The sequence below is a fragment of the Coenobita brevimanus genome, chromosome 44 (genome assembly GCF_032717465.1).
Source record: "Coenobita brevimanus isolate Jiangsu-jjx chromosome 44, ASM3271746v2, whole genome shotgun sequence".
Taxonomy (NCBI): Eukaryota; Metazoa; Arthropoda; class Malacostraca; order Decapoda; family Coenobitidae; genus Coenobita; species Coenobita brevimanus.
The window spans coordinates 25,579,228-25,598,493 of NC_136997.1; positions in this window are offsets into that span (position 1 = coordinate 25,579,228).

Consider the following 19,266-nt stretch of genomic DNA (forward strand, 5'->3'; position numbering starts at 1 on the left):
AAAAATGTTTTAACACGCTTGTTCTAATGCTGTCCACAACAAGGAGAAGGCCTAAAATTTGTATTGGAGCTAAAGCACCCTGAATCTCGCCTCTATTGTATCTCCGTCTGGAATTGTGCTAAGTCTGTTCTCCACTCTGCAAAGAATAGTTTCACTCTTACAAAATGCTCTAAACACTCTCAGATTCTTCTCACTCTTTCAGCTACCTTATCAAATACCTTTCTAACAACTGTTTATCTTTCTTCCCTCTTGTTTTTTCTCTCTGATGACTTTGTAGCTGTTTCTCTACTGAAGAGCAGAATTCTGTGCTCAAACACTCTCATCCAGTTCCACCCTAGATGATTCTGGTGCTGCTCCTCCATCTCTTCCACCTCTGACTTCCTCATGACTGGTATTGAAGTTTCTTCAGTCGATATACTTTCTGTCCTCACTAGCCATAGTACTAACAAGGCGCATAAGCTTGATGGGGTCCCTCCTGTTGTCCTCAAGAACTGTGCATCTCTGCTTACACCCTTCCTAGTTAAGCTCTTTCCTCTTTGTCTGTCAACTCGCACCTTTCCTTCTTCCTGGAAGTTTCCTCTCATTCAGATTGTCTTGAAAATTGGTGACCATTCCCAATTCTCTAACTATCGCCCAGTTGCATTAAAATCCTGTACTGAATCTAATTTAAACAAAAATAAACATCTCGCATATCACAACCTTTCTGATCATCAGTATGGGTTCCGCCAGGGACGTTCCACTGGCGATCTTCTGACCTTCCATTCGGTCATCCTCCGTTCGGGACTTTGGTGATTGCTATGCCATTGCACTTGATATCTCAAAAGATTTCGATCGAGTTTGGCATAAAGCTTTATTTTCCGAACTGCCCTCTACGATTGCCATCCTTCTGTGTGTGCCTTCATCTCCAGCTTCCTCTGTGGTCGTTCTGTAGCTGCTGTTGTACACGGCCACCGATCTTCTCTTGGAGCTTTCAATGGTGGTGCTCCTCAGGACTCTGTCTTATCACCAACCCTCCTATTCATCAATGACTTTCTAAGCAGTATATCTAACCCTATCCACTCATACACAGATGACTCCACCCTTCACCTTTCCATCTGCATCCCGCAGCGTCCATCTACAAACACTGGACGAGGCCATGGTACACCTAATGTCTGACTTGCCTTACATCTCTGATTGGGGTAAAAGAAATTTTGTTTTTAATGCATCAAAAACCCAGTTCTTACCAGTTCCAACCCGTCAAAATCATCCACAGGAGTATGTATTACTTTTTAACAATATTCATCTCAATGTTTCATCATCTTTGAACATACGTGGGGCTTCATTCTCGGGATTTAGCTTCGAAAGATTATACTACCTCTTTGTAAAATTTACATGTAAGAGATTAGGTATGCTAAACCGGTACCATGCCTCCTTTACCCTTGTACAGTTGTTAATTTTATACAGAGGTTTTATTCGTCTCTTTGTCAAGTACAGCAGTCATGTATGGGGAGGCTTTGCACATACAGCTCCTCTCAACAAAGTGGAGTCAAAGGAATTTCGTTTCATTAACTCTCTTCCTCTTACTGGCTTCCTTCAACCTCTGTCTCTCCGCTGCACTGTTGAGTATTTTTGTCTTTCTATTGCTACCATAATAGTCACTGATCTTCGTAACTGTCTGTTTGCCCCCTTCCCCTCAACCTTCATTTGGGCGGACACGTAGCACCCGTCTAGTAGCAAACTCTCATCCCTTTTCTTTCCAGTTCTTTGATGCAAAAGCTAACCTTTACTCCCAGTCCTTCTTGTATGTAACAGGTCAACTCTGGAACTGTCTTAATCTGTCATATTTTCATACTACCTATGATCTCCAGTCTTCTGAACGCAATGTTCTATATTGCTCCGCTTGCTTACTCAGTCAGTATTTATCATCACCATCATCATCACCACCAACACCACCATCATCACCACCACCACCATCATCATCACCATCATCACCACAATCACCACCACCATCATCATCACCATCATCACAACCATCACCACCACCTTCATCATCACCACCATAACCACTGTCATCATCACCATCATCATAACCACTGTCATCATCACCATCATCACCACCATCGCCACCACCATCATCACTATCATCACCACCATCACCACAACAATCATCACCATCATCACAACCATGACCACCACCATTATCACCCTCATCACCACCATCACTACCACCATCACCACCACCATCATCACCATCACCACCATCATCACCACCATCATCACCATCATCACCATCACCACCACCATCACCACCATCATCATCATCACCACCACCATCACCACCACCATCATCATCATCATCATCATCATTAACACCATCATCATCATTAACACCATCATCATCACCATCATCATGACCACCACCATCATCATCAACACCATCATCACCACCATCACCACCACCATCATCATCATCACCATCATCATCACTATCATCACCACCATCACCACCACCATGATCACCATCACCACAACCATCATCATCATCACCACCATCACCACCACCATTGCCACCACCATCATCATCACCATCACCACCACCATGATCACCACCATCACCACCACCATCATCACCACCATCATCACCACCATCACCACCACCATCATCACCACCATCACCACCATCATCATACTTTTTTTTCACTTTCATGCCATACCTGAGGGACCTCGTTACACATCCTCCCTAGCGATTTATTTCTGCCTTTTACCCATTAACCTGAGACATCCCGTCAACGTATGGATACGTTGCAACATTTTGCATTTGCCAGTCCCGTTGACTTACTGGTATGTTTTGCAATTGCAAGTTGCATAATTTCCACAATATTCAAAATTCTCCCAAGATTCTTGGTACATAGCGTCGCACAACCTTCCCCTACCTGCCACCTGGTGGGGACACTTGGCGACCCTGCGCGACCCTTGCTCACCTGTGGCTCGGTCACTCACCTGTTAGCAACGGTCCTGCTCAGACATGGTGCAAAGAGGTCTCTCGGAGGAGGAAATTCAAGCCACCCTGGATGCCTTTACTGGCGATAGTGATTTGCCACTCAATGACGAGGAGATGGACAAAGATTATGTCCAACCAGAGGATGTGGAAAGCAGCAGCAGTGATGAGGATGTCCCGTCCCCCAGGAAGCGGCGCTACGTGACTTATCGTGCTGCAGGAGAGGGTCAGGCTGCACAAAAACAACGTGTAAGATCCTCTAGCCAGCCCCTACGTGACGTGGAGCCCAATTTCGAGGACGAGGACGAGGATGAGGACAGAGCCGTGGGACGTGCTGCCACGTGGTACGGCCGTGAGGTAATTACTCATCGCGCCCCAGAGCGCAAACCATATTGTTCTACCAGGTATGGGCCTAGTGTTTTGTTTGGGGATGGCAGAAGTGGCGTTGAGGGAGTGGGGAGTGAAAGGGAAAGTGTTGGGAGGAATGTGGAAAGTGAGAGTGGCGGGAGTGAGTCATCGCTTTCATGTGGTGGTGTGAGGCGGCGGGGCATATCACGTGGGGCAGTGAGGGTGGGTGCTGAATCACATGGTGTGGTGATGGAGCAGGGAGGTGATGAGGAGCCACTCCCCAGCACGTCTTATGCTCCCCAATATTCCCAGGCTTCCTCCTGACAGCCCCCTGATGTTCCCCAAGGCAGTAAGGGTAAGGGAAAGGGGAAGAGTAAAGGTCGAGGGAAGAGGAGTGCGAGTGGGGAAGCCCTCCGCACTCCTCCTCCCCAACCTCCCCCACCATCATCTCCCCACCCCAATGAAGGCGACGATGGACACGATTGAGACGAGGAATTTGTGGCATGGAATTGGGAGGATGGGAGTGATTTTACTCCCATCATTCACCCACTCACTGAGAAGGGGCGTGCTGGCTGCATTGCTCCTGGTATTCACCCTAATTCTACCAGGCTGGATTTTTTCCACCTTTTCTTCAGTGAGGGTTTTGTGGAGGAAGTAGTGAACCAAACAAACTGTTTCGCTAGCAGCCAGAGCTGTGAGAGTGAAAGACAGGGCACAAGGAGCAGGCATTCTATCATATATAATTACCCAGTCTCCCTTGCAGAAATGTTTTTGTTTTTGGCCCTGGTACTGTTGATGGGTATTGTACGAAAGAACCGAATTCCTGCATACTGGACAAGGGACCCTATTATGCTTACATCAATATTTGGCCTAGTAATGAGCCGTAATCCGTTTCAGCAAATTCTAAGCCGCCTCCATTTCTATGATGCTGATGATCCTGCAAATGCTAATGACACAGAAAAGATGAGGCGAATTACGTTGGTTTTTGATCACCTAAGGCAGACATTCCGTTCCTCATTTTATCCCTATAGAGACCTCGTCATAGACGAGAGTCTTGTGTTGTGGAGAGGCAATATTTCATTTCGGCAGTACATACCTAGCAAAAGGCACCGTTTTGGGTTCAAGATCTTTGTTATGTGTGACTGTAGGACTGGTTACGTGCAAGACAGTCTTGTACACTGGTGCACAGACAGACATAATAGAAGATCGGAGTATTGGTCTGTCTGGAGCAGTGGTAAAGACAATGATAGAAGACTATCTTCATCGTGGTCACGTCCTTTACCTTGACAATTGGTACACTAGCCCTCTTCTCGCTCGTTATCTACACAAGCATGACACAGGGATCTGTGGGACCGTCAAGGTGAACCGGCGTCACATTGTCAAGGTGGGGCAGAAACTTGACAGAAATGAGGTGGTCTTCTTCCAGGCCAACAATATCCTTGCAACAGTGTGGAACCACAATAGAGAAGTCTGCCTCTTGTCCACGGTTCACCGCCCCTTGATGCACCGTACAGAGTCGGTAGATTATCAGAGCGAGAACAGGCGTCACATATGGAAACCTGAGTGTGTGCTTGATTATAATATCAACATGCGCCTGTTGGACCAGTCAGACTCCATGATATCCACTGTCGAGTGTGCCAGGACCACGATGAAGTGGTACAAAAAACTATTCTTTCACTTTCTTGACATTACTGCCCTGAATTGCCACCACCTTCACGCTATGACAACAAGAGTTCAGGAAACCTTTGAAGGGTTTGTGAGGGAGCTGACACGAGAGATTGTTGCAAGGTATGCGGTTGAGAGGCCCCAACACCGCACCCGCACAGCCCCAGGTGCCCAACCTCCCCTGTGATTATCCGCCCGCCATTTCCCCATTCCTATACCTCCCCAAGCAAAAAGACCTAGGCCCCAACGCAGGTGTCACGTGTGTAGCAATTCCCGGGTGAGACCCACCACTCAGAGAAAGGACACCCGCTATGAGTGCGTTCAGTGTGACGTGGGTCTGTGTATTCACCCATGTTTCAGTGAGTTTCACACGTTCCTGCACTTCTGATAAGGTGTGAATGCAATAGGACGCTGATACTCTGAAATAAATGCGACAAACAGACGCTCAGTGTAATTATAAGGCCCGTAGATTTGTAAATAGTAGTATGGAAGTGGAAACGGGTGTAATATAAGTGGAAAATTATTATGTAAGTGTATGAATATTATCTAAGTGGAAACATACCTTGCGAGGGTATTTTGATGCGATATTCAGACGCTCAGTGGAATAAATAAGGCCCGTAAATATGTAAATAGGAGTCTACAAGTGAACACGGGTGTAATATAAGTGGAATATTAGTATGTAAGTGTGTGAGTATTATCTTAGTCGAAACATTCATTGCGAGGGTATTTTGGTGCAATATTCTGACGCTCAGTTGAATAAATAAGGCCAGTAAATATGTATAGTGCAGAATAGTGTGTAAATGGGTGTAATGTAAGTTGTAAAGTATATTGGGATTGAAGAAATAAAGTAAACGTGGAAACACGAGTGTTAGAGTGTGTGCTTGCTACGAGAATATGCGCTAGCATTTCGCTAAATGCCCTCGTAATGAATGTAAATAATTGAAAACGTTTACAGTGGTGGAGGAAAGGTTCAATGTAAAGAAAAAAATATTATGAAAGTGATAAAACAATATTGTATGTTGAAATACGAGTCGTAGCAAGTGTACTGAGTATGCATATGTGCACTATACTTATGCTACATGTCATCGTAATGAACGAAAACAGCTGAAAACATTTACATACAGTACAAAATGGTAAAATGGCATTGAAACAGTAGTATACAAGTAGAAAAAATGATATGTTGACTGAAACAAGAAACTTTGCACATAGCGTCTTACAAATCAGACCAAACTCGCTATGCTCACACAAAGGTACAATGCTTATTTTTCATATAAATGTCATTGAAATTCATTACATTGTTATTCTTATTGTTTATTAGTTCAGATTCAATGAATGTAGAGGTGTTGTTTGTTGTTTCTCCCAAAATTACCTACCATAGAAAACGTGAGCGCCTCACACGTCAATGATAGAATATGATACCTGGCGCGGGGGACCTCACCTGTTCTGACCAGTTGCGAACTATGGTAAGCACTTTCTTTGTGATTTTCCTTTGTTTCTCAACAAAAGCGGAAGTTTTAACCAAAAAAATTTTTTTCAAAAATGCTCAGGACTGGGGGGTGTCGGAAGTGCGAAAGTGCTCGGGACATGACGGGTTAATATAATCTTGTATATTATTGCTGTAAACTGTGTCGACATTGAAGCTTTATAAATAATCATATAAGTCAGTGTTAAGATATAATACGCAAAATACAGGGTAGTCCATATGTAGCGCTCCTCTTACACCTCGCCGGGCCATTTCTCGTGTGCTGTGGGGGCGGCTTAGTCATCGCTATATCCATCCTACATTATTTATTTCCAACCCCCACTGTCACGCCCACGCCAGCAGACTGAGCCATCCCGCAACACAATAATCAGATGAGTTACTTGTGCAGCGCTATTTCCGGACTACCCTCCATAAAATCCTCCAGCCAATATATAGTAAACTGCGCATGATCAATTTTGCCAAATATTTTCGTTCTTTTCCACTTTATTTCACGTAGCTCAGTGGTGGAATTTGACAGAACTTTGGTAATGCATCCTTTCCATAGCACTTCTTCGTGATTAGCATTGTATGAAACTTAGACATATGCGAGTATATAGAGCTTGTAAAATGTCTTACATAAGGGATACAGACGGACAGTCAGAAGCTTACAAATCAACTCACGTGATATGGGATTCCGCCACATCTTTCACCGTCTCAAGTCTGGCAGGGTAGACGGGCACTGTCAGAACGACTACGAGGTTGCTTGTATATCCGGCCGCTAAGATGTCTACCGCAATCCACCACACCACCAACCACACCCTCGCCCACCACACTGTTATCTCCTTATCCGGCATGGACTGTCCTATCAACACAGACCCTACCTGCAAGAAGAGGGTGAAGAAAATAGCGATGGTGATGATGATGATGATGATGATAATAATAATAATAATGATAATAATAAACATGATTATAATTTGCCCTCTTGATTTTGAGATATTCCAGTAACACACAGATGCACACACAGACACACACAGACTCAGGCGGTTAAAATAAAAATAATAAAAATAATAATAATAATAATAATAATAATAATAATCATGATTATAATTTGCCCTCTTGATTTTGAGATATTCCGGTGACACGCAGATGCACACACAGACACACACACAGACTCAGGCGGTTACATTATTGCCACACTAGGCAGACAGTAATCATAATAATAATAATAACAACAACAACAACAACAACAACAACAATAATAATAATAATAATAATAATTGATGATGATGATGATGATGGTAATAATAATAATAATAATAATAATAATAATAATAATATCGGCGGGACTCCAGAGCACAAATCAGGGAAGGAACATCTCTCCATTTTGGCCTGTCCCAGCATTCATGGCTCTCATCGCCTATAGCCAGTCACAGTAGGTAAGAGCAACCGACCCAGGTCACTGAAGGACATCATGGCCACGCTTCCTGTGTAGTACCATTGTAACAAGTTAACCTGGTTTAACCAGGATATCATTCATGGCTGGTTCCGCCACAGTTACGACCCTTCCGTGCAGAAGCATCAAGAAGTTTTAGCATCAGTCGTAACAACATGAAGGCAGTGCTGCTGCAAGACAACGCACCAGTCCATCCTTCCTCTTCTCGATTCTGCAGCAAGAATGGACGAATGAAGCCTTGATCCTGCCAGTAACATTACTGACCTTACCCAGACCAGTGTTAAAGAGAGGGCAGAGGCACTTCGGAAAGCTCTACTTGCACCAGTGCATCATTGTGACTGTGGATGGGATGGACCAGGAAGACTATGAAGACACCATAGGCAAGAAAACCCAATACAATATCAAGATATACAACATCAAAGACGCCATCTTCAACCTGGCATAGGCGTGGAAGAAAGTATCTTGCCAGAATCAAGAATAGGTGATGCAAACTCCTCAGAACCCCCAAGACTCAAGCACCACTGCATGATTTTAGGGGGTTTTAGGAGTCTGAGCCACTGAGGATGGCAGAAATGTTGGTGGCTGCAGGGCTGAGTGATCTTGCTGAGGAGAGGCTGCAAGAGTGGCTGGATGAGGAGGCTGATGTGCCTAGGTATCATCATCAGACTGAAGAGGAGACTGTGGATGAACTACAAGACTGGACACTGGCAAAGAAGGAAGACGAAGAGAAGAAGGAGAAAACATCTGAACCGTCTGTAGATGCAGCCATTGATGTTGCAAACACCACCCTGGCCATGAAGACTAAGTCGGAGGGCCTCTGGCTCAACATTATGAGGTCATGCGGCTAACCAGGTTGGAGTTAATACAGTTGCAGCAGCCAAGGAAAATCCTGGATAAGATCTTCCAGTTTTTCAAGCCTATGCCCTCTGCTGCAAAGAGGCTCTGCACAGTCAGAGACCTCCAATGTGCCCAGGGCAACAACATCCTCAGCCAGCCTTCACATAGCCTCAGGATCCAGAAGTACATCCTTCAGGACCCCAACCCCTAACACCTCAGGACTCTCTGTATCAGATGTGACATCAGAGCCGCCAGAAATCATCTTTGCCAACAGTGGCGATGAATAACACTTAATTCAACCTGAAGCATACAAGAAGAATGGAAGTGTGAGCACTCTGCATCCATCTATACAGGTGAAGGGCACAATGCATAAGTGTCATACCCTTTTCACCCCAGCTTGGCCTGAAATTACCACCTTCCCATTCCCATCATAACTGCTGAGTTGTGAAAATAGACCAGTAATATTGTACTAGTTATGAAATAGTGCTATGTAAAGAGTGTGAAATTATGAGCCAGGTTAGGTTAAAAGGGGTATAGTTTTCATTTTTAGTACTAGAATATACTATTTTACCAATTTATATTCTAACATATACTTGAAATCCCACGTCAGGGGGGACCATCGGATAGAACGGAGTGTCCGCTTTATTGGATTTTCCCCCATTAGTCTGTTATAGTGAGGAACCACTTTTTATATATATATATATATATATATATATATATATATATATATATATATATATATATATATATATATCAATAATTTCCTGTGGCACCCCACGGGATGCATAGGGCCTCAATGAACTCTCTCCACCAATACTTGTCTCTTGCCATCTCCTTCAGGTCCCACCAACACTCCTCTCCTGCTTCTTTTTTCATTGTCCTCAACCAGGTTTCCCTCGGCCTACCTCTACCTCTTCTTCCTCTAGCAGTCCACTCTGGCATATCCTGTATTAAACTACCTTCTTTTCTGTATATGTGCCCCAGCCACTTCCAGCGAGACAGTCTCACATATTCATTAACTGGTTCCACTCTCGTAGTATCCCTTACTCTTGCATTTGTAACTCTGTCTTGCCACTTTACCCCAAGAATCCTTCTCAGTATTTTATTTTCAAATCCTAATACTTTCTGATCTGTTGCAATTGTACTGTACCATGACTCATGCCCGTAAATTAAAATTGGTCTAACCATGGACTTGTAAATTTTCACTTTAGTATGTACCGAAAGCATAGTATTATTCCAAACAGATTTCAACATTCCAACAGCTCGCCAAGCCTGTCTAATCCTCTCCTCAATTTCATTGTTTAATGATCCATTAGATGATACAATCGTTCCCAGATATTTAAAGTTTTCTACATTCTTCACCACATTATTCCCAATTACACAATCGATTTGGTTCTCCACGTTCATATTAATAATTTCAGTCTTTCCACAATTTATTACCAATCCCACTTTTTCTCCTTCCTCCACCAGACAATCAAGCACCCTCTGCATCTCGTAAATACTTCCACAAATCAGTACAATATCATCAGCATAGTCCAAATCCATCAGCTTCTTATTTTCTTTCCAGTTAATTCCTGCACCTGTTCTCCTTACAACCTTTTTCATAACATAATCCATAACCAAAATAAACAACAATGGCGAAAGAACTCCTCCTTGAATCACTCCTGACCTAACTTGAAATGGATCACTCAAAGAACCACCCACCATTACCTTACAAAAAGTTCCTTCATGCAAGCTTTTAATAGTATTTACAAACTTTTCTGGTATACCATAGAATCTCATAATTTTCAACATAGCTCCACGTGAAACACTATCAAACGCCTTTTCAAAATCCACAAAACACATACTAAGTGGCATTTTCATCTCATTAGCTTGTTGCATTAGATGCCTTACAATAAAAATCTGATCATTACAACCTCGACCTTTTCTAAATCCCGCTTGTTCTTCTCTTAAAATTTTATCAATTACTGGCTCTATCCTGTTCAACAAGATTTTGGAAAAGACTTTTGCAACTACAGGTGTCAAAGTTATCCCCATCCAACTGCCACACACACTTAAATCTCCCTTTTTTGGTATTTTTATAATCACTCCATTTTTCCACTCTTCTGGAATTCCACCATTATCCCAAGCCACATTAAAAAGTTTCAAAAGCACATTCATCAACTCGTCATTTTCCACCTTAAGCATTTCAGGGAATATTCCATCCTCTCCTGAGGCCTTAAAATTCTTTAACTCCTTTATAGATTTTGCTACCTCTTCCAAAGTTATATCCCCTGTTTCTATCTGCAAATCTCTCTCGGCTGGAAAAATGTCGTCTTCAGGTGGGATTGGTCTATTTAGAACAGATTCAAAGTGCTCTTTCCACCTTCCTTTTATATCCAGATCTTTAGTCATCAAATTACCATTACTATCTCGTACAGGTATTTCCTTCCTTCTCTTTTCAGTCCGAGTTAACTTCTTTATGGCCTGATACGCTGCTCTTGTGCTCTGACCGTCATTTTTACTTAATTTAATTTCTGTCTCTGTCGCCTTTTCATCATATAGTCTCCTCTTATCACGTCTAACGAGTCTTTTTACTTCAGAATGTAAACTCCAGTACCTTGCTTTAAGTACTTCAACTACCTGGCCATCAACATGTTGTTCTTCACTTCTTAACTTAGCCTCTTTCCTTTTCTGAATTGCATTCCATGTTTCATCTGACATCCACTTTTTCCTTCTCGCTTTTCCCTTTTTCTTAATAGTAACCTTAGTACTCTCATGCAAATCCTCTTTTACCTCTCTCCACATTTGATTAATATCATTGTCTTCAGATTCCATCAAAGTCTGCAGGACTAGAAACCTCTTCCTACATTCCCACCGAAACTTTTCCCTCGTGCTCTCATCACTTCTCAGCTCATCCAAAACATAATTATAACCTCCTGTACAATTACCATTAACGTTTCTCTTAAGTTTTATTTTAATCTTTGACACAAGAAGTTGATGATCACTACCTATATCTGCCCCCTTCCTTACGCAAACATCTTGCAAATAAATCCTATGCCTTCTGCTAAATGGAATGTGGTCAATCTGGTTACAATATTTACCACATGGTGAAATCCAAGTAGTCTTATGTATTTTTCTATGCTCAAAGATAGTTCCACCAATTATAAGGTCATTTGCCAAACAAAAGCTTCCAAGTCGCACCCTATTTTCGTTTCTTATACCAACACCCTCCTTACCCATACAATCTTCAAAGCCATCCCTACTACTGCCAACAATCGCATTAAAATCACCAATGCAAACTAACACATCATGTCTTGCCACTCTATTCACTACATCCTGCAGCTTCTCATAAAAGTCATCCTTCATTTCATCAGCAGCCTCATTTGTCGGAGCGTACCCTACAACCATACTCATATTACCATGGTCAGATTTTAAACGAGCATAAAGCAAGCGCTCATTAATTGGTTCAAACTCACACACTGCCTTACAAGCATCTCTACTCAGCAGTAAGTATATATATATATATATATATATATATATATATATATATATATATATATATATATATATATATATATATATATATATATATATATATATATAAGTGGGAGAGGAGTGTTGGTGGGACCTGAAAGAGAGTGCAAGAGACAAATATTGGTGCAGAGAGTTCATAGAAGCCCTATGCATCCCGTGGGGTGCTACAGGAAATGACTGATTGATTGATTGAGGAATATAGATAGACAGATTTTATATATATATATATATATATATATATATATATATATATATATATATATATATATATATATATATATATATCCAAATCAAATCAAGAATGTGTGTGTGTGTGCGTGTGTGTGAGACATCTCACACACACACACACACACACTTGAGGCGTCACAGAGAGAAGACGTACGACACATTGTTCCGCGCTTGGCCAAGCTTGGCCTCAATATTAGCAATACTTAAATAGTATCTTTATACGAGTCAAGCTCTGTACTAGGGTAAACTAACTGGTGTGCTAATATAAAAGAGGAAGTTTAAGTAAAGGTGGTATTCAAATAAAAAAGTAAAGCAAACAAGAGCAGGACTGCACCGAGTAAGCTGATCAGCTGATTAGTGTTTTGTCTGAGAAGTGCACCAAGGAATGCATACCGGTGCTTGTAAGTAGAATCTTTCTCTTATTACCACAAGATGACCACCATCTTTAGTAAAGCAAAGTTGGAAGGAGTTAAGAAAAAAGATAAAGGAAAGCAGGATGATAATTTTTACCAGGAACTGGTTGAAATGGAGACGTTCAGTAAGCTAGTAGAACGAGTAAACAGGTTGAAGAAGGCATTTCAGAGTGAAATGAATGAAATTAAGAAACAATTGCGCATGCAGGAGGAGGAAAATGAAAAATTAATGAAGGAAGTAAACAAGAAAGACACAACAATAGATGAGCTGTCAGTTGAGGTAGGTTCACTTAGAAGGAAGATTAGTGAAATGGCAAGCACAGTTGTCAACCACGAGATTATTATGGAAGAGTTCAGAAATAATACAGAGACAATTAGGCAAGCATGCAGTCTGATAGATCAGAGCAGTGATACTGAGGAGAAGGTAACCCAGATGAATAAGGCGATCCAAAGCAACAAAAATGATGTGGAAACTGCGTATGCTGAAGTGGTGAAAGTAAAGATTTAGCAACAAGAGCTGAAGAAAAGAGCATTGAAAAGGAAGTGAAAAAAATAATCCAAAACAATCCAAAATTTGTCAATAATTCAGCAGGTATTAACAAATCTATAGTAATCACTGGTATAGATGATGAAGAAATAAAAAAAAACAAGATTTTGAGAGACAAAACGGAGATGGTAAAAGTAATGAGCATAATGAAGGAAGTATCAGAGGATATCTGTAATAAAAACATAGAGGAACACAAAAGGCTTGGGAAATATGAGAGAAATAAGTCAAGGCAAACAAAATTATGGAAAAAGAGGAATTCAAAAATATATGGATAAAAAGATGCCTAACTCAAGTGGAACTGGGATTACTAAAAGAGAAGAGGGAGGAGGCAAAATCAAAGAGCGATGGAAGATCAGAGGAAGAGAAGAATACATTTTTGTTAAACAAAATAATTGGATTGTACATAACAAGGAGAGAATAAAAATGAGGAAGGTAGTAGACTAAAGTCATGACAAGTATGTAAACAAGATGATTAAGTTGACGTACTCAAATGTAGATGGAATGGTATTTAAATTATTAGAGATAAATGATTATATCAAAGAAGAAGAACCACATATTATTTGCCATACTGAAAATTAACACCAAGGATATCAAACGATACCCTAACCTATTGGAATACAATATATGGAGAAGAGATAGGAACTTAAAAAAAGGAGGATGAATTATAATAATAAAGAAAAACTGTAAGTCAAAGAAATAGAAATAGATATACTCCCACAAATAGAACTGATTGCAGAAGAGATTAGTACGTCCGAGGGGAAATTTACTGTGGCAAATTTAAACATGCCACCCAGATCGATCACTCGGGAAAGAGGCATATACAGTATGAAGAACTGGAAGAGAGTACAATTCAGAGTTTAAGAGCATTACTACATAGAATGGAGGAGAAACCTGAAAGAATTATTTTAACTGGAGATTTCAGTACAAATATAAATTGGAATACTCTAGATATAAAAAGCCAGGAAAGCTGTTGGGACCAAAAGCTCCTGGATCTTGTGCATAACATGTAAAGGAAAGCACCAGAAAAAGAGGACTTGATGTACCATCAGTACTAGATCTTATATTTACTAGGCAAGAAAATGATATTGACATATAATGTAGCACCCTCCAGTTGGGAAAAGCGACCGTGAAGTATTAAATTGCAACTTCAGGATTGCATATGACATAGTTAACAGTAATGAAAGTTAAAAAAAAGAGCCTAAACTATAAAAAGGGCAACTATCATGACCTAAAGAAATACTTCTTAGAAATAGATTGGGAAAAAGAGCTTAGAGAACAAGATTTAAATGTTATATATAGAAAATTCTGTGGACTTTATGAAAATGGGAGTCCAGGATCACAACCCTCAGCACAAAGAAGCAGAAGAGAAATTTAAAAAATGGTTTAATACAGAAAGTAAAAAATCAAAAGAAAAAATTAACTTATTGTGGAATAGATGCAGAAGACACAATAGTCAGAGGGAATATAACAACTATAAACAGGCAAGAAACGATTATACAAGTATAAGGAGACAAGCCCAAAGACAGTTTGAGGAAGACATCATAAATAAATGTAGTGATCAACCGAAGCTATTTTACAGCTACATCTGAAGCAAAACCAAAGTAAAAGATAAAATACAGTCCATTACGGATGAAGGGATCATCTGTACACAAGATAAAGATATTTGTGAAGCACTAAATAAGAATTTCCAATCAGTTTTTACAGGATAAAATGATTTGAGAGGGATGATATGGAACATGCATGCCCACACATATTACCAGACATACAGATATCAGAAAAAGAAATACACAAGGAGTTAAGTAAATTAGGGAAAGGAAAGGCAAATGGTCCTGACGAAATTTCATGTTGGGTGCTACATGAATGTACAAAGGACTTAAGTAGACCATAATTTTTAATATTCAAGGAATCCTTGAGTCAAGGTGAACTACCTGATATTTGGAAGAAAGCAAACATTGTTCCCTTATTCAAGAAAGGATATAGACAAAATCCACTCAACTACCGACCAGTATCACTAACCAGTGTTGCAAGTAAGGTACTGGAAAAGCTGATAAGAAAAGTTTGGGTAAACCATCTGGAAGAACACAATATGATAACAGAAATGCAGTTTGGTTTCAGAAAGGGAAAATCATGATTTACTAACCTATTAAGCTACTATGAAGAAGTTGCAGAAACATTACAGAAAAGAGACGGGTGGGCGGGCAGTATATGTCTAGAGTTCAAGAAAGCATTTGACAGAGTACCACACCAAAGACTTTTAAGGAAACTGTATCATCAAGGAGGAATCCAAAGCAAACTGTACTGTTAGATGCAAGATTATCTCAGAAAAAGGGAAATGAGAACAGTACTAAGGGGAAATTACTCATCATGGACGGAAGTGACTAGCGGAGTTCCACAGGGCTCAGTGCTGGTACGAATTATGATTTTAGTGTATATAAATGACATAGATATTAACACTGGAAATGAAAGCTATATGAATATGTTACGATGCAAAAATACAAAGGAGAATTATTAACACGGACTCTTGGAAAGAGCTACAAGAAGAATTAAATAAACTTCATGAATGGAGTAATACATGGCAAATGGAATTCAATGTGGACAAATGTCATGTAATCAAGTTTGAAAAAGTGGAAAAAGACCAGATTGGGATGTTAAGTTAGGAAGTAAAACGCTACACATATCAGAAAGAGAGAAGGACCTAGATGTGATTAACAATAACAGATCTCCTGCTGACCACATCAGTGAGAAGGTAAAGAAGATGTATACACTGCCTGCAAACATGACAATAGCATTCACATAATGGAACATATATACGCTGCCTGCAAATATGACAATAGCATTCACATATAAATGAAGACATGCTGAGAAAGATCATAACACCAATCATCAGACCAACCCCGGCGTATGCATCAGTAGCCTGGAATCCTCATCTCAAAAAAGACACAGATAAGATTGAAGAAGTACAAAGAGCCGCTACAAAATGGGTACCAAGCTTAAGGGATCTAAGCTATGAAGAAATTTGAGAAAAACTGAATCTGCCAACACTACAGGAGAGAAGGAAAAGAGGAGATATGATTATGCTATATGAATGCATATCAGCGAAGGAGAAAATAGACAAGGAAATTTAGTTTCCCAGATAGGGCAAGTGATCAGTGGAATGCACTGCCGAATGAAATAGTGTGTGCCAAAAATATTCACAAATCTAAGGATATGTATGATAAAAATGGTTTAATACACGGGACAGTACAAGCTTGACTCACTCCTGTAAAGATACAATTAAATTAGAAGAATTAGGTAAGATCATACACACAAACTATCTATTTGTCTTTCTATCTGTCTATATGTCTATGTCTATCTATCCTCCTATCAATCAACACCAATATAATCACCTTCAGAGCAACGTTGACAGGATCATTGATAACACGATGTTGATACAGAAGCAAGGCAAGAGACGAAGCCACCACAATGGTCGTAGCAGCCAGCAATCCCCACACAAGTGTCGAAAAAGGGTAAAGAACATTCCTCCAACGCGGCAGTGGCTGTGGGATGCGTAAAATGAAGGCGTAACCCATGTCCCAGTGAGGGTACGTGAGATCGAAGTCATGAAGTCGATCATTGTTCAGCTCAAGACCGTTGATGGCCATGTCCTTCCCATGGTACATCACTTGGCCAAGCATTCCCGTGTAGGTACCGTTTATTTTACGAGCGAACTCAACAACAGGGAGGGGAATCACCGTAACTCCAAACCCATACTTGTCTCCGATGATGCTCAAGGCGTCTACATTTCCCCCAACACAGCCACCCTTTTTGTCATAGTAAACGAAAGGTTGTTCGTAGCACAGGGCCGAAACCTGCATAATCTTGCCCCCGAAATCCAGGAAGCGAGGAGGGAAAAGAGACTTGAGCGTGTAAAGTTTACTAGGGTTCCAAACATCCAATGGAGCTTTTGTAAGTGAGTGTCCTTGTCTGTTGCGCTGTGTGGGCAGGCTGGTATAGGAATATATCCGTGTTTTTCCCGCCTGAATGACCGACTGCAGAAGTAGGATGAATTCTGAGCGTTGGATGACAGGTTGACTCAAGATGGAGGTCGTGTTGAGATATGGGTCCAGACAGAAGAGGATCAGGTAGCAAGGATTCCAGTCTTTGTTGCCTGCCAGGAGGAGGAAAAATGAAGTAGGATCACTGTAGAAGATGATGACAGCGGTGAGTCTTGATCCTCTGATGTGGTGTTGGGGTCGTGGAGTGTGGAGGAGTGAGTGTTGGCTGGCGAGGTAGACGGGAGTGAGGGAGAGTCCCACTGCTGACACCACCTGACTCAGATCTAGTACATGATGGTTGTGGTCCTCGCTCACCACCAAGAGGTCCTGCCCATGCAAAGGACCCCCGATCAGGGATGACAGAGTGTTGGCTGGAAGGGTGTGGTTGTCTGGGGGAGAAAGAATTAATTATAGTTGGTTGGCTTTCATCTGAGGGAACTGGGTCACTTCTGTTGTTTGAATACTAAGTTTTGGCTGCGTGAACTTCGAGGACCCACTGTAGGTAAGGTTGGCTTAAAACTGTCATCTCCCCATCTTGATTGTTAATTAGTAAGGTAGATTAGCACTAGAATACAATGCTATTCATGAAGAATTTCAATGAAAATGATGTAAACCAATGTACTGTCGTATTCTACCACTTAAGCTACCAGAGGACGAAAATCTAGGCCAAGTTAAGATAAAGGAACTATACTCTTTTTTACTCTAACTTGGCCAAAAATTAACAACTCTCCATCTTGAATACTGAGCAGTAACGATAGAATAACACTAAAATATGATGCTAGTCATGAAGAAGTGTTATAAAAGAATGTAGAGCCATGGTGTTGCCGCTTTCAGCCACTAAGCTGCGGGAAATAAGCTATCAGTGGACGAAACTCTAGACCAGGTTAGGATGAAAGACTAAATTATCTTCTATAGCAGGATGGACTTTCTTAAAATCATATTATCTGGTAAGAGGATACTTAAATATAAAAATAGACGTCACCATATGTTAGTTTTTCTTTTTCTTTTTAACGGCCCCTTGTTCATCTGAAACGTGAACCCGGTGGACCGAAGGCTTAATTTGCTCGTCTCTCCCAGTCCACCCTCCTCCTTTCGGTGAACAGGGAAGTAGTTGAGAGATGTTTGTATAAACAGGCAGTTCAGCCGTTGGGTTATATTAGTGTCACCACATGAAGGCGTCCCTTATGAAAAGTGTACCTGATGGACGGCAGGAATAAGCTGTCGTTCTCCTGCAATCCACTATCCTTCTTTCCTTTCCGTAAACAGGAAAGTAGTTGAGGAACGTTTGTATAGCCAGGCAGTTGAGCCGCTCGTTTATATTGGTGCCAGCACATGATGGCGTCTATTGCCAGGACCACGGAAGTTACAAAAGAAAATACAACGCTGAGATGGGCTACTCAAACATATTTACGATCCAGGCCCTGTTGTAAATGTGATGGGTTTTGACAGGAGGAACTGGAGACATGGAAACTTTTCTGCGTTTGTTCTTCCACCCAAAACAGACAACAGAAAACATAACAGAAAAGAGACAACTAACAACATAACAGACAACAGATATAAGTTTCCCTCACATAACCAGGAAATGTTTTTGGCGAAAGTACGGAAGACCGGGATAGATTCCAATAACTTTAACCATCCTGCAAAAACTAATCCGAGATACGACAGGGAATCCACCATGAAATACCTTTAATCTCACCCCTGGACTGTGTTTTAAGTGGCTTTGGTGATTCCATAACACCTTTTTATTAGCGATTGGTTTTGCACATAGTACCTCAGTATCCTCTTG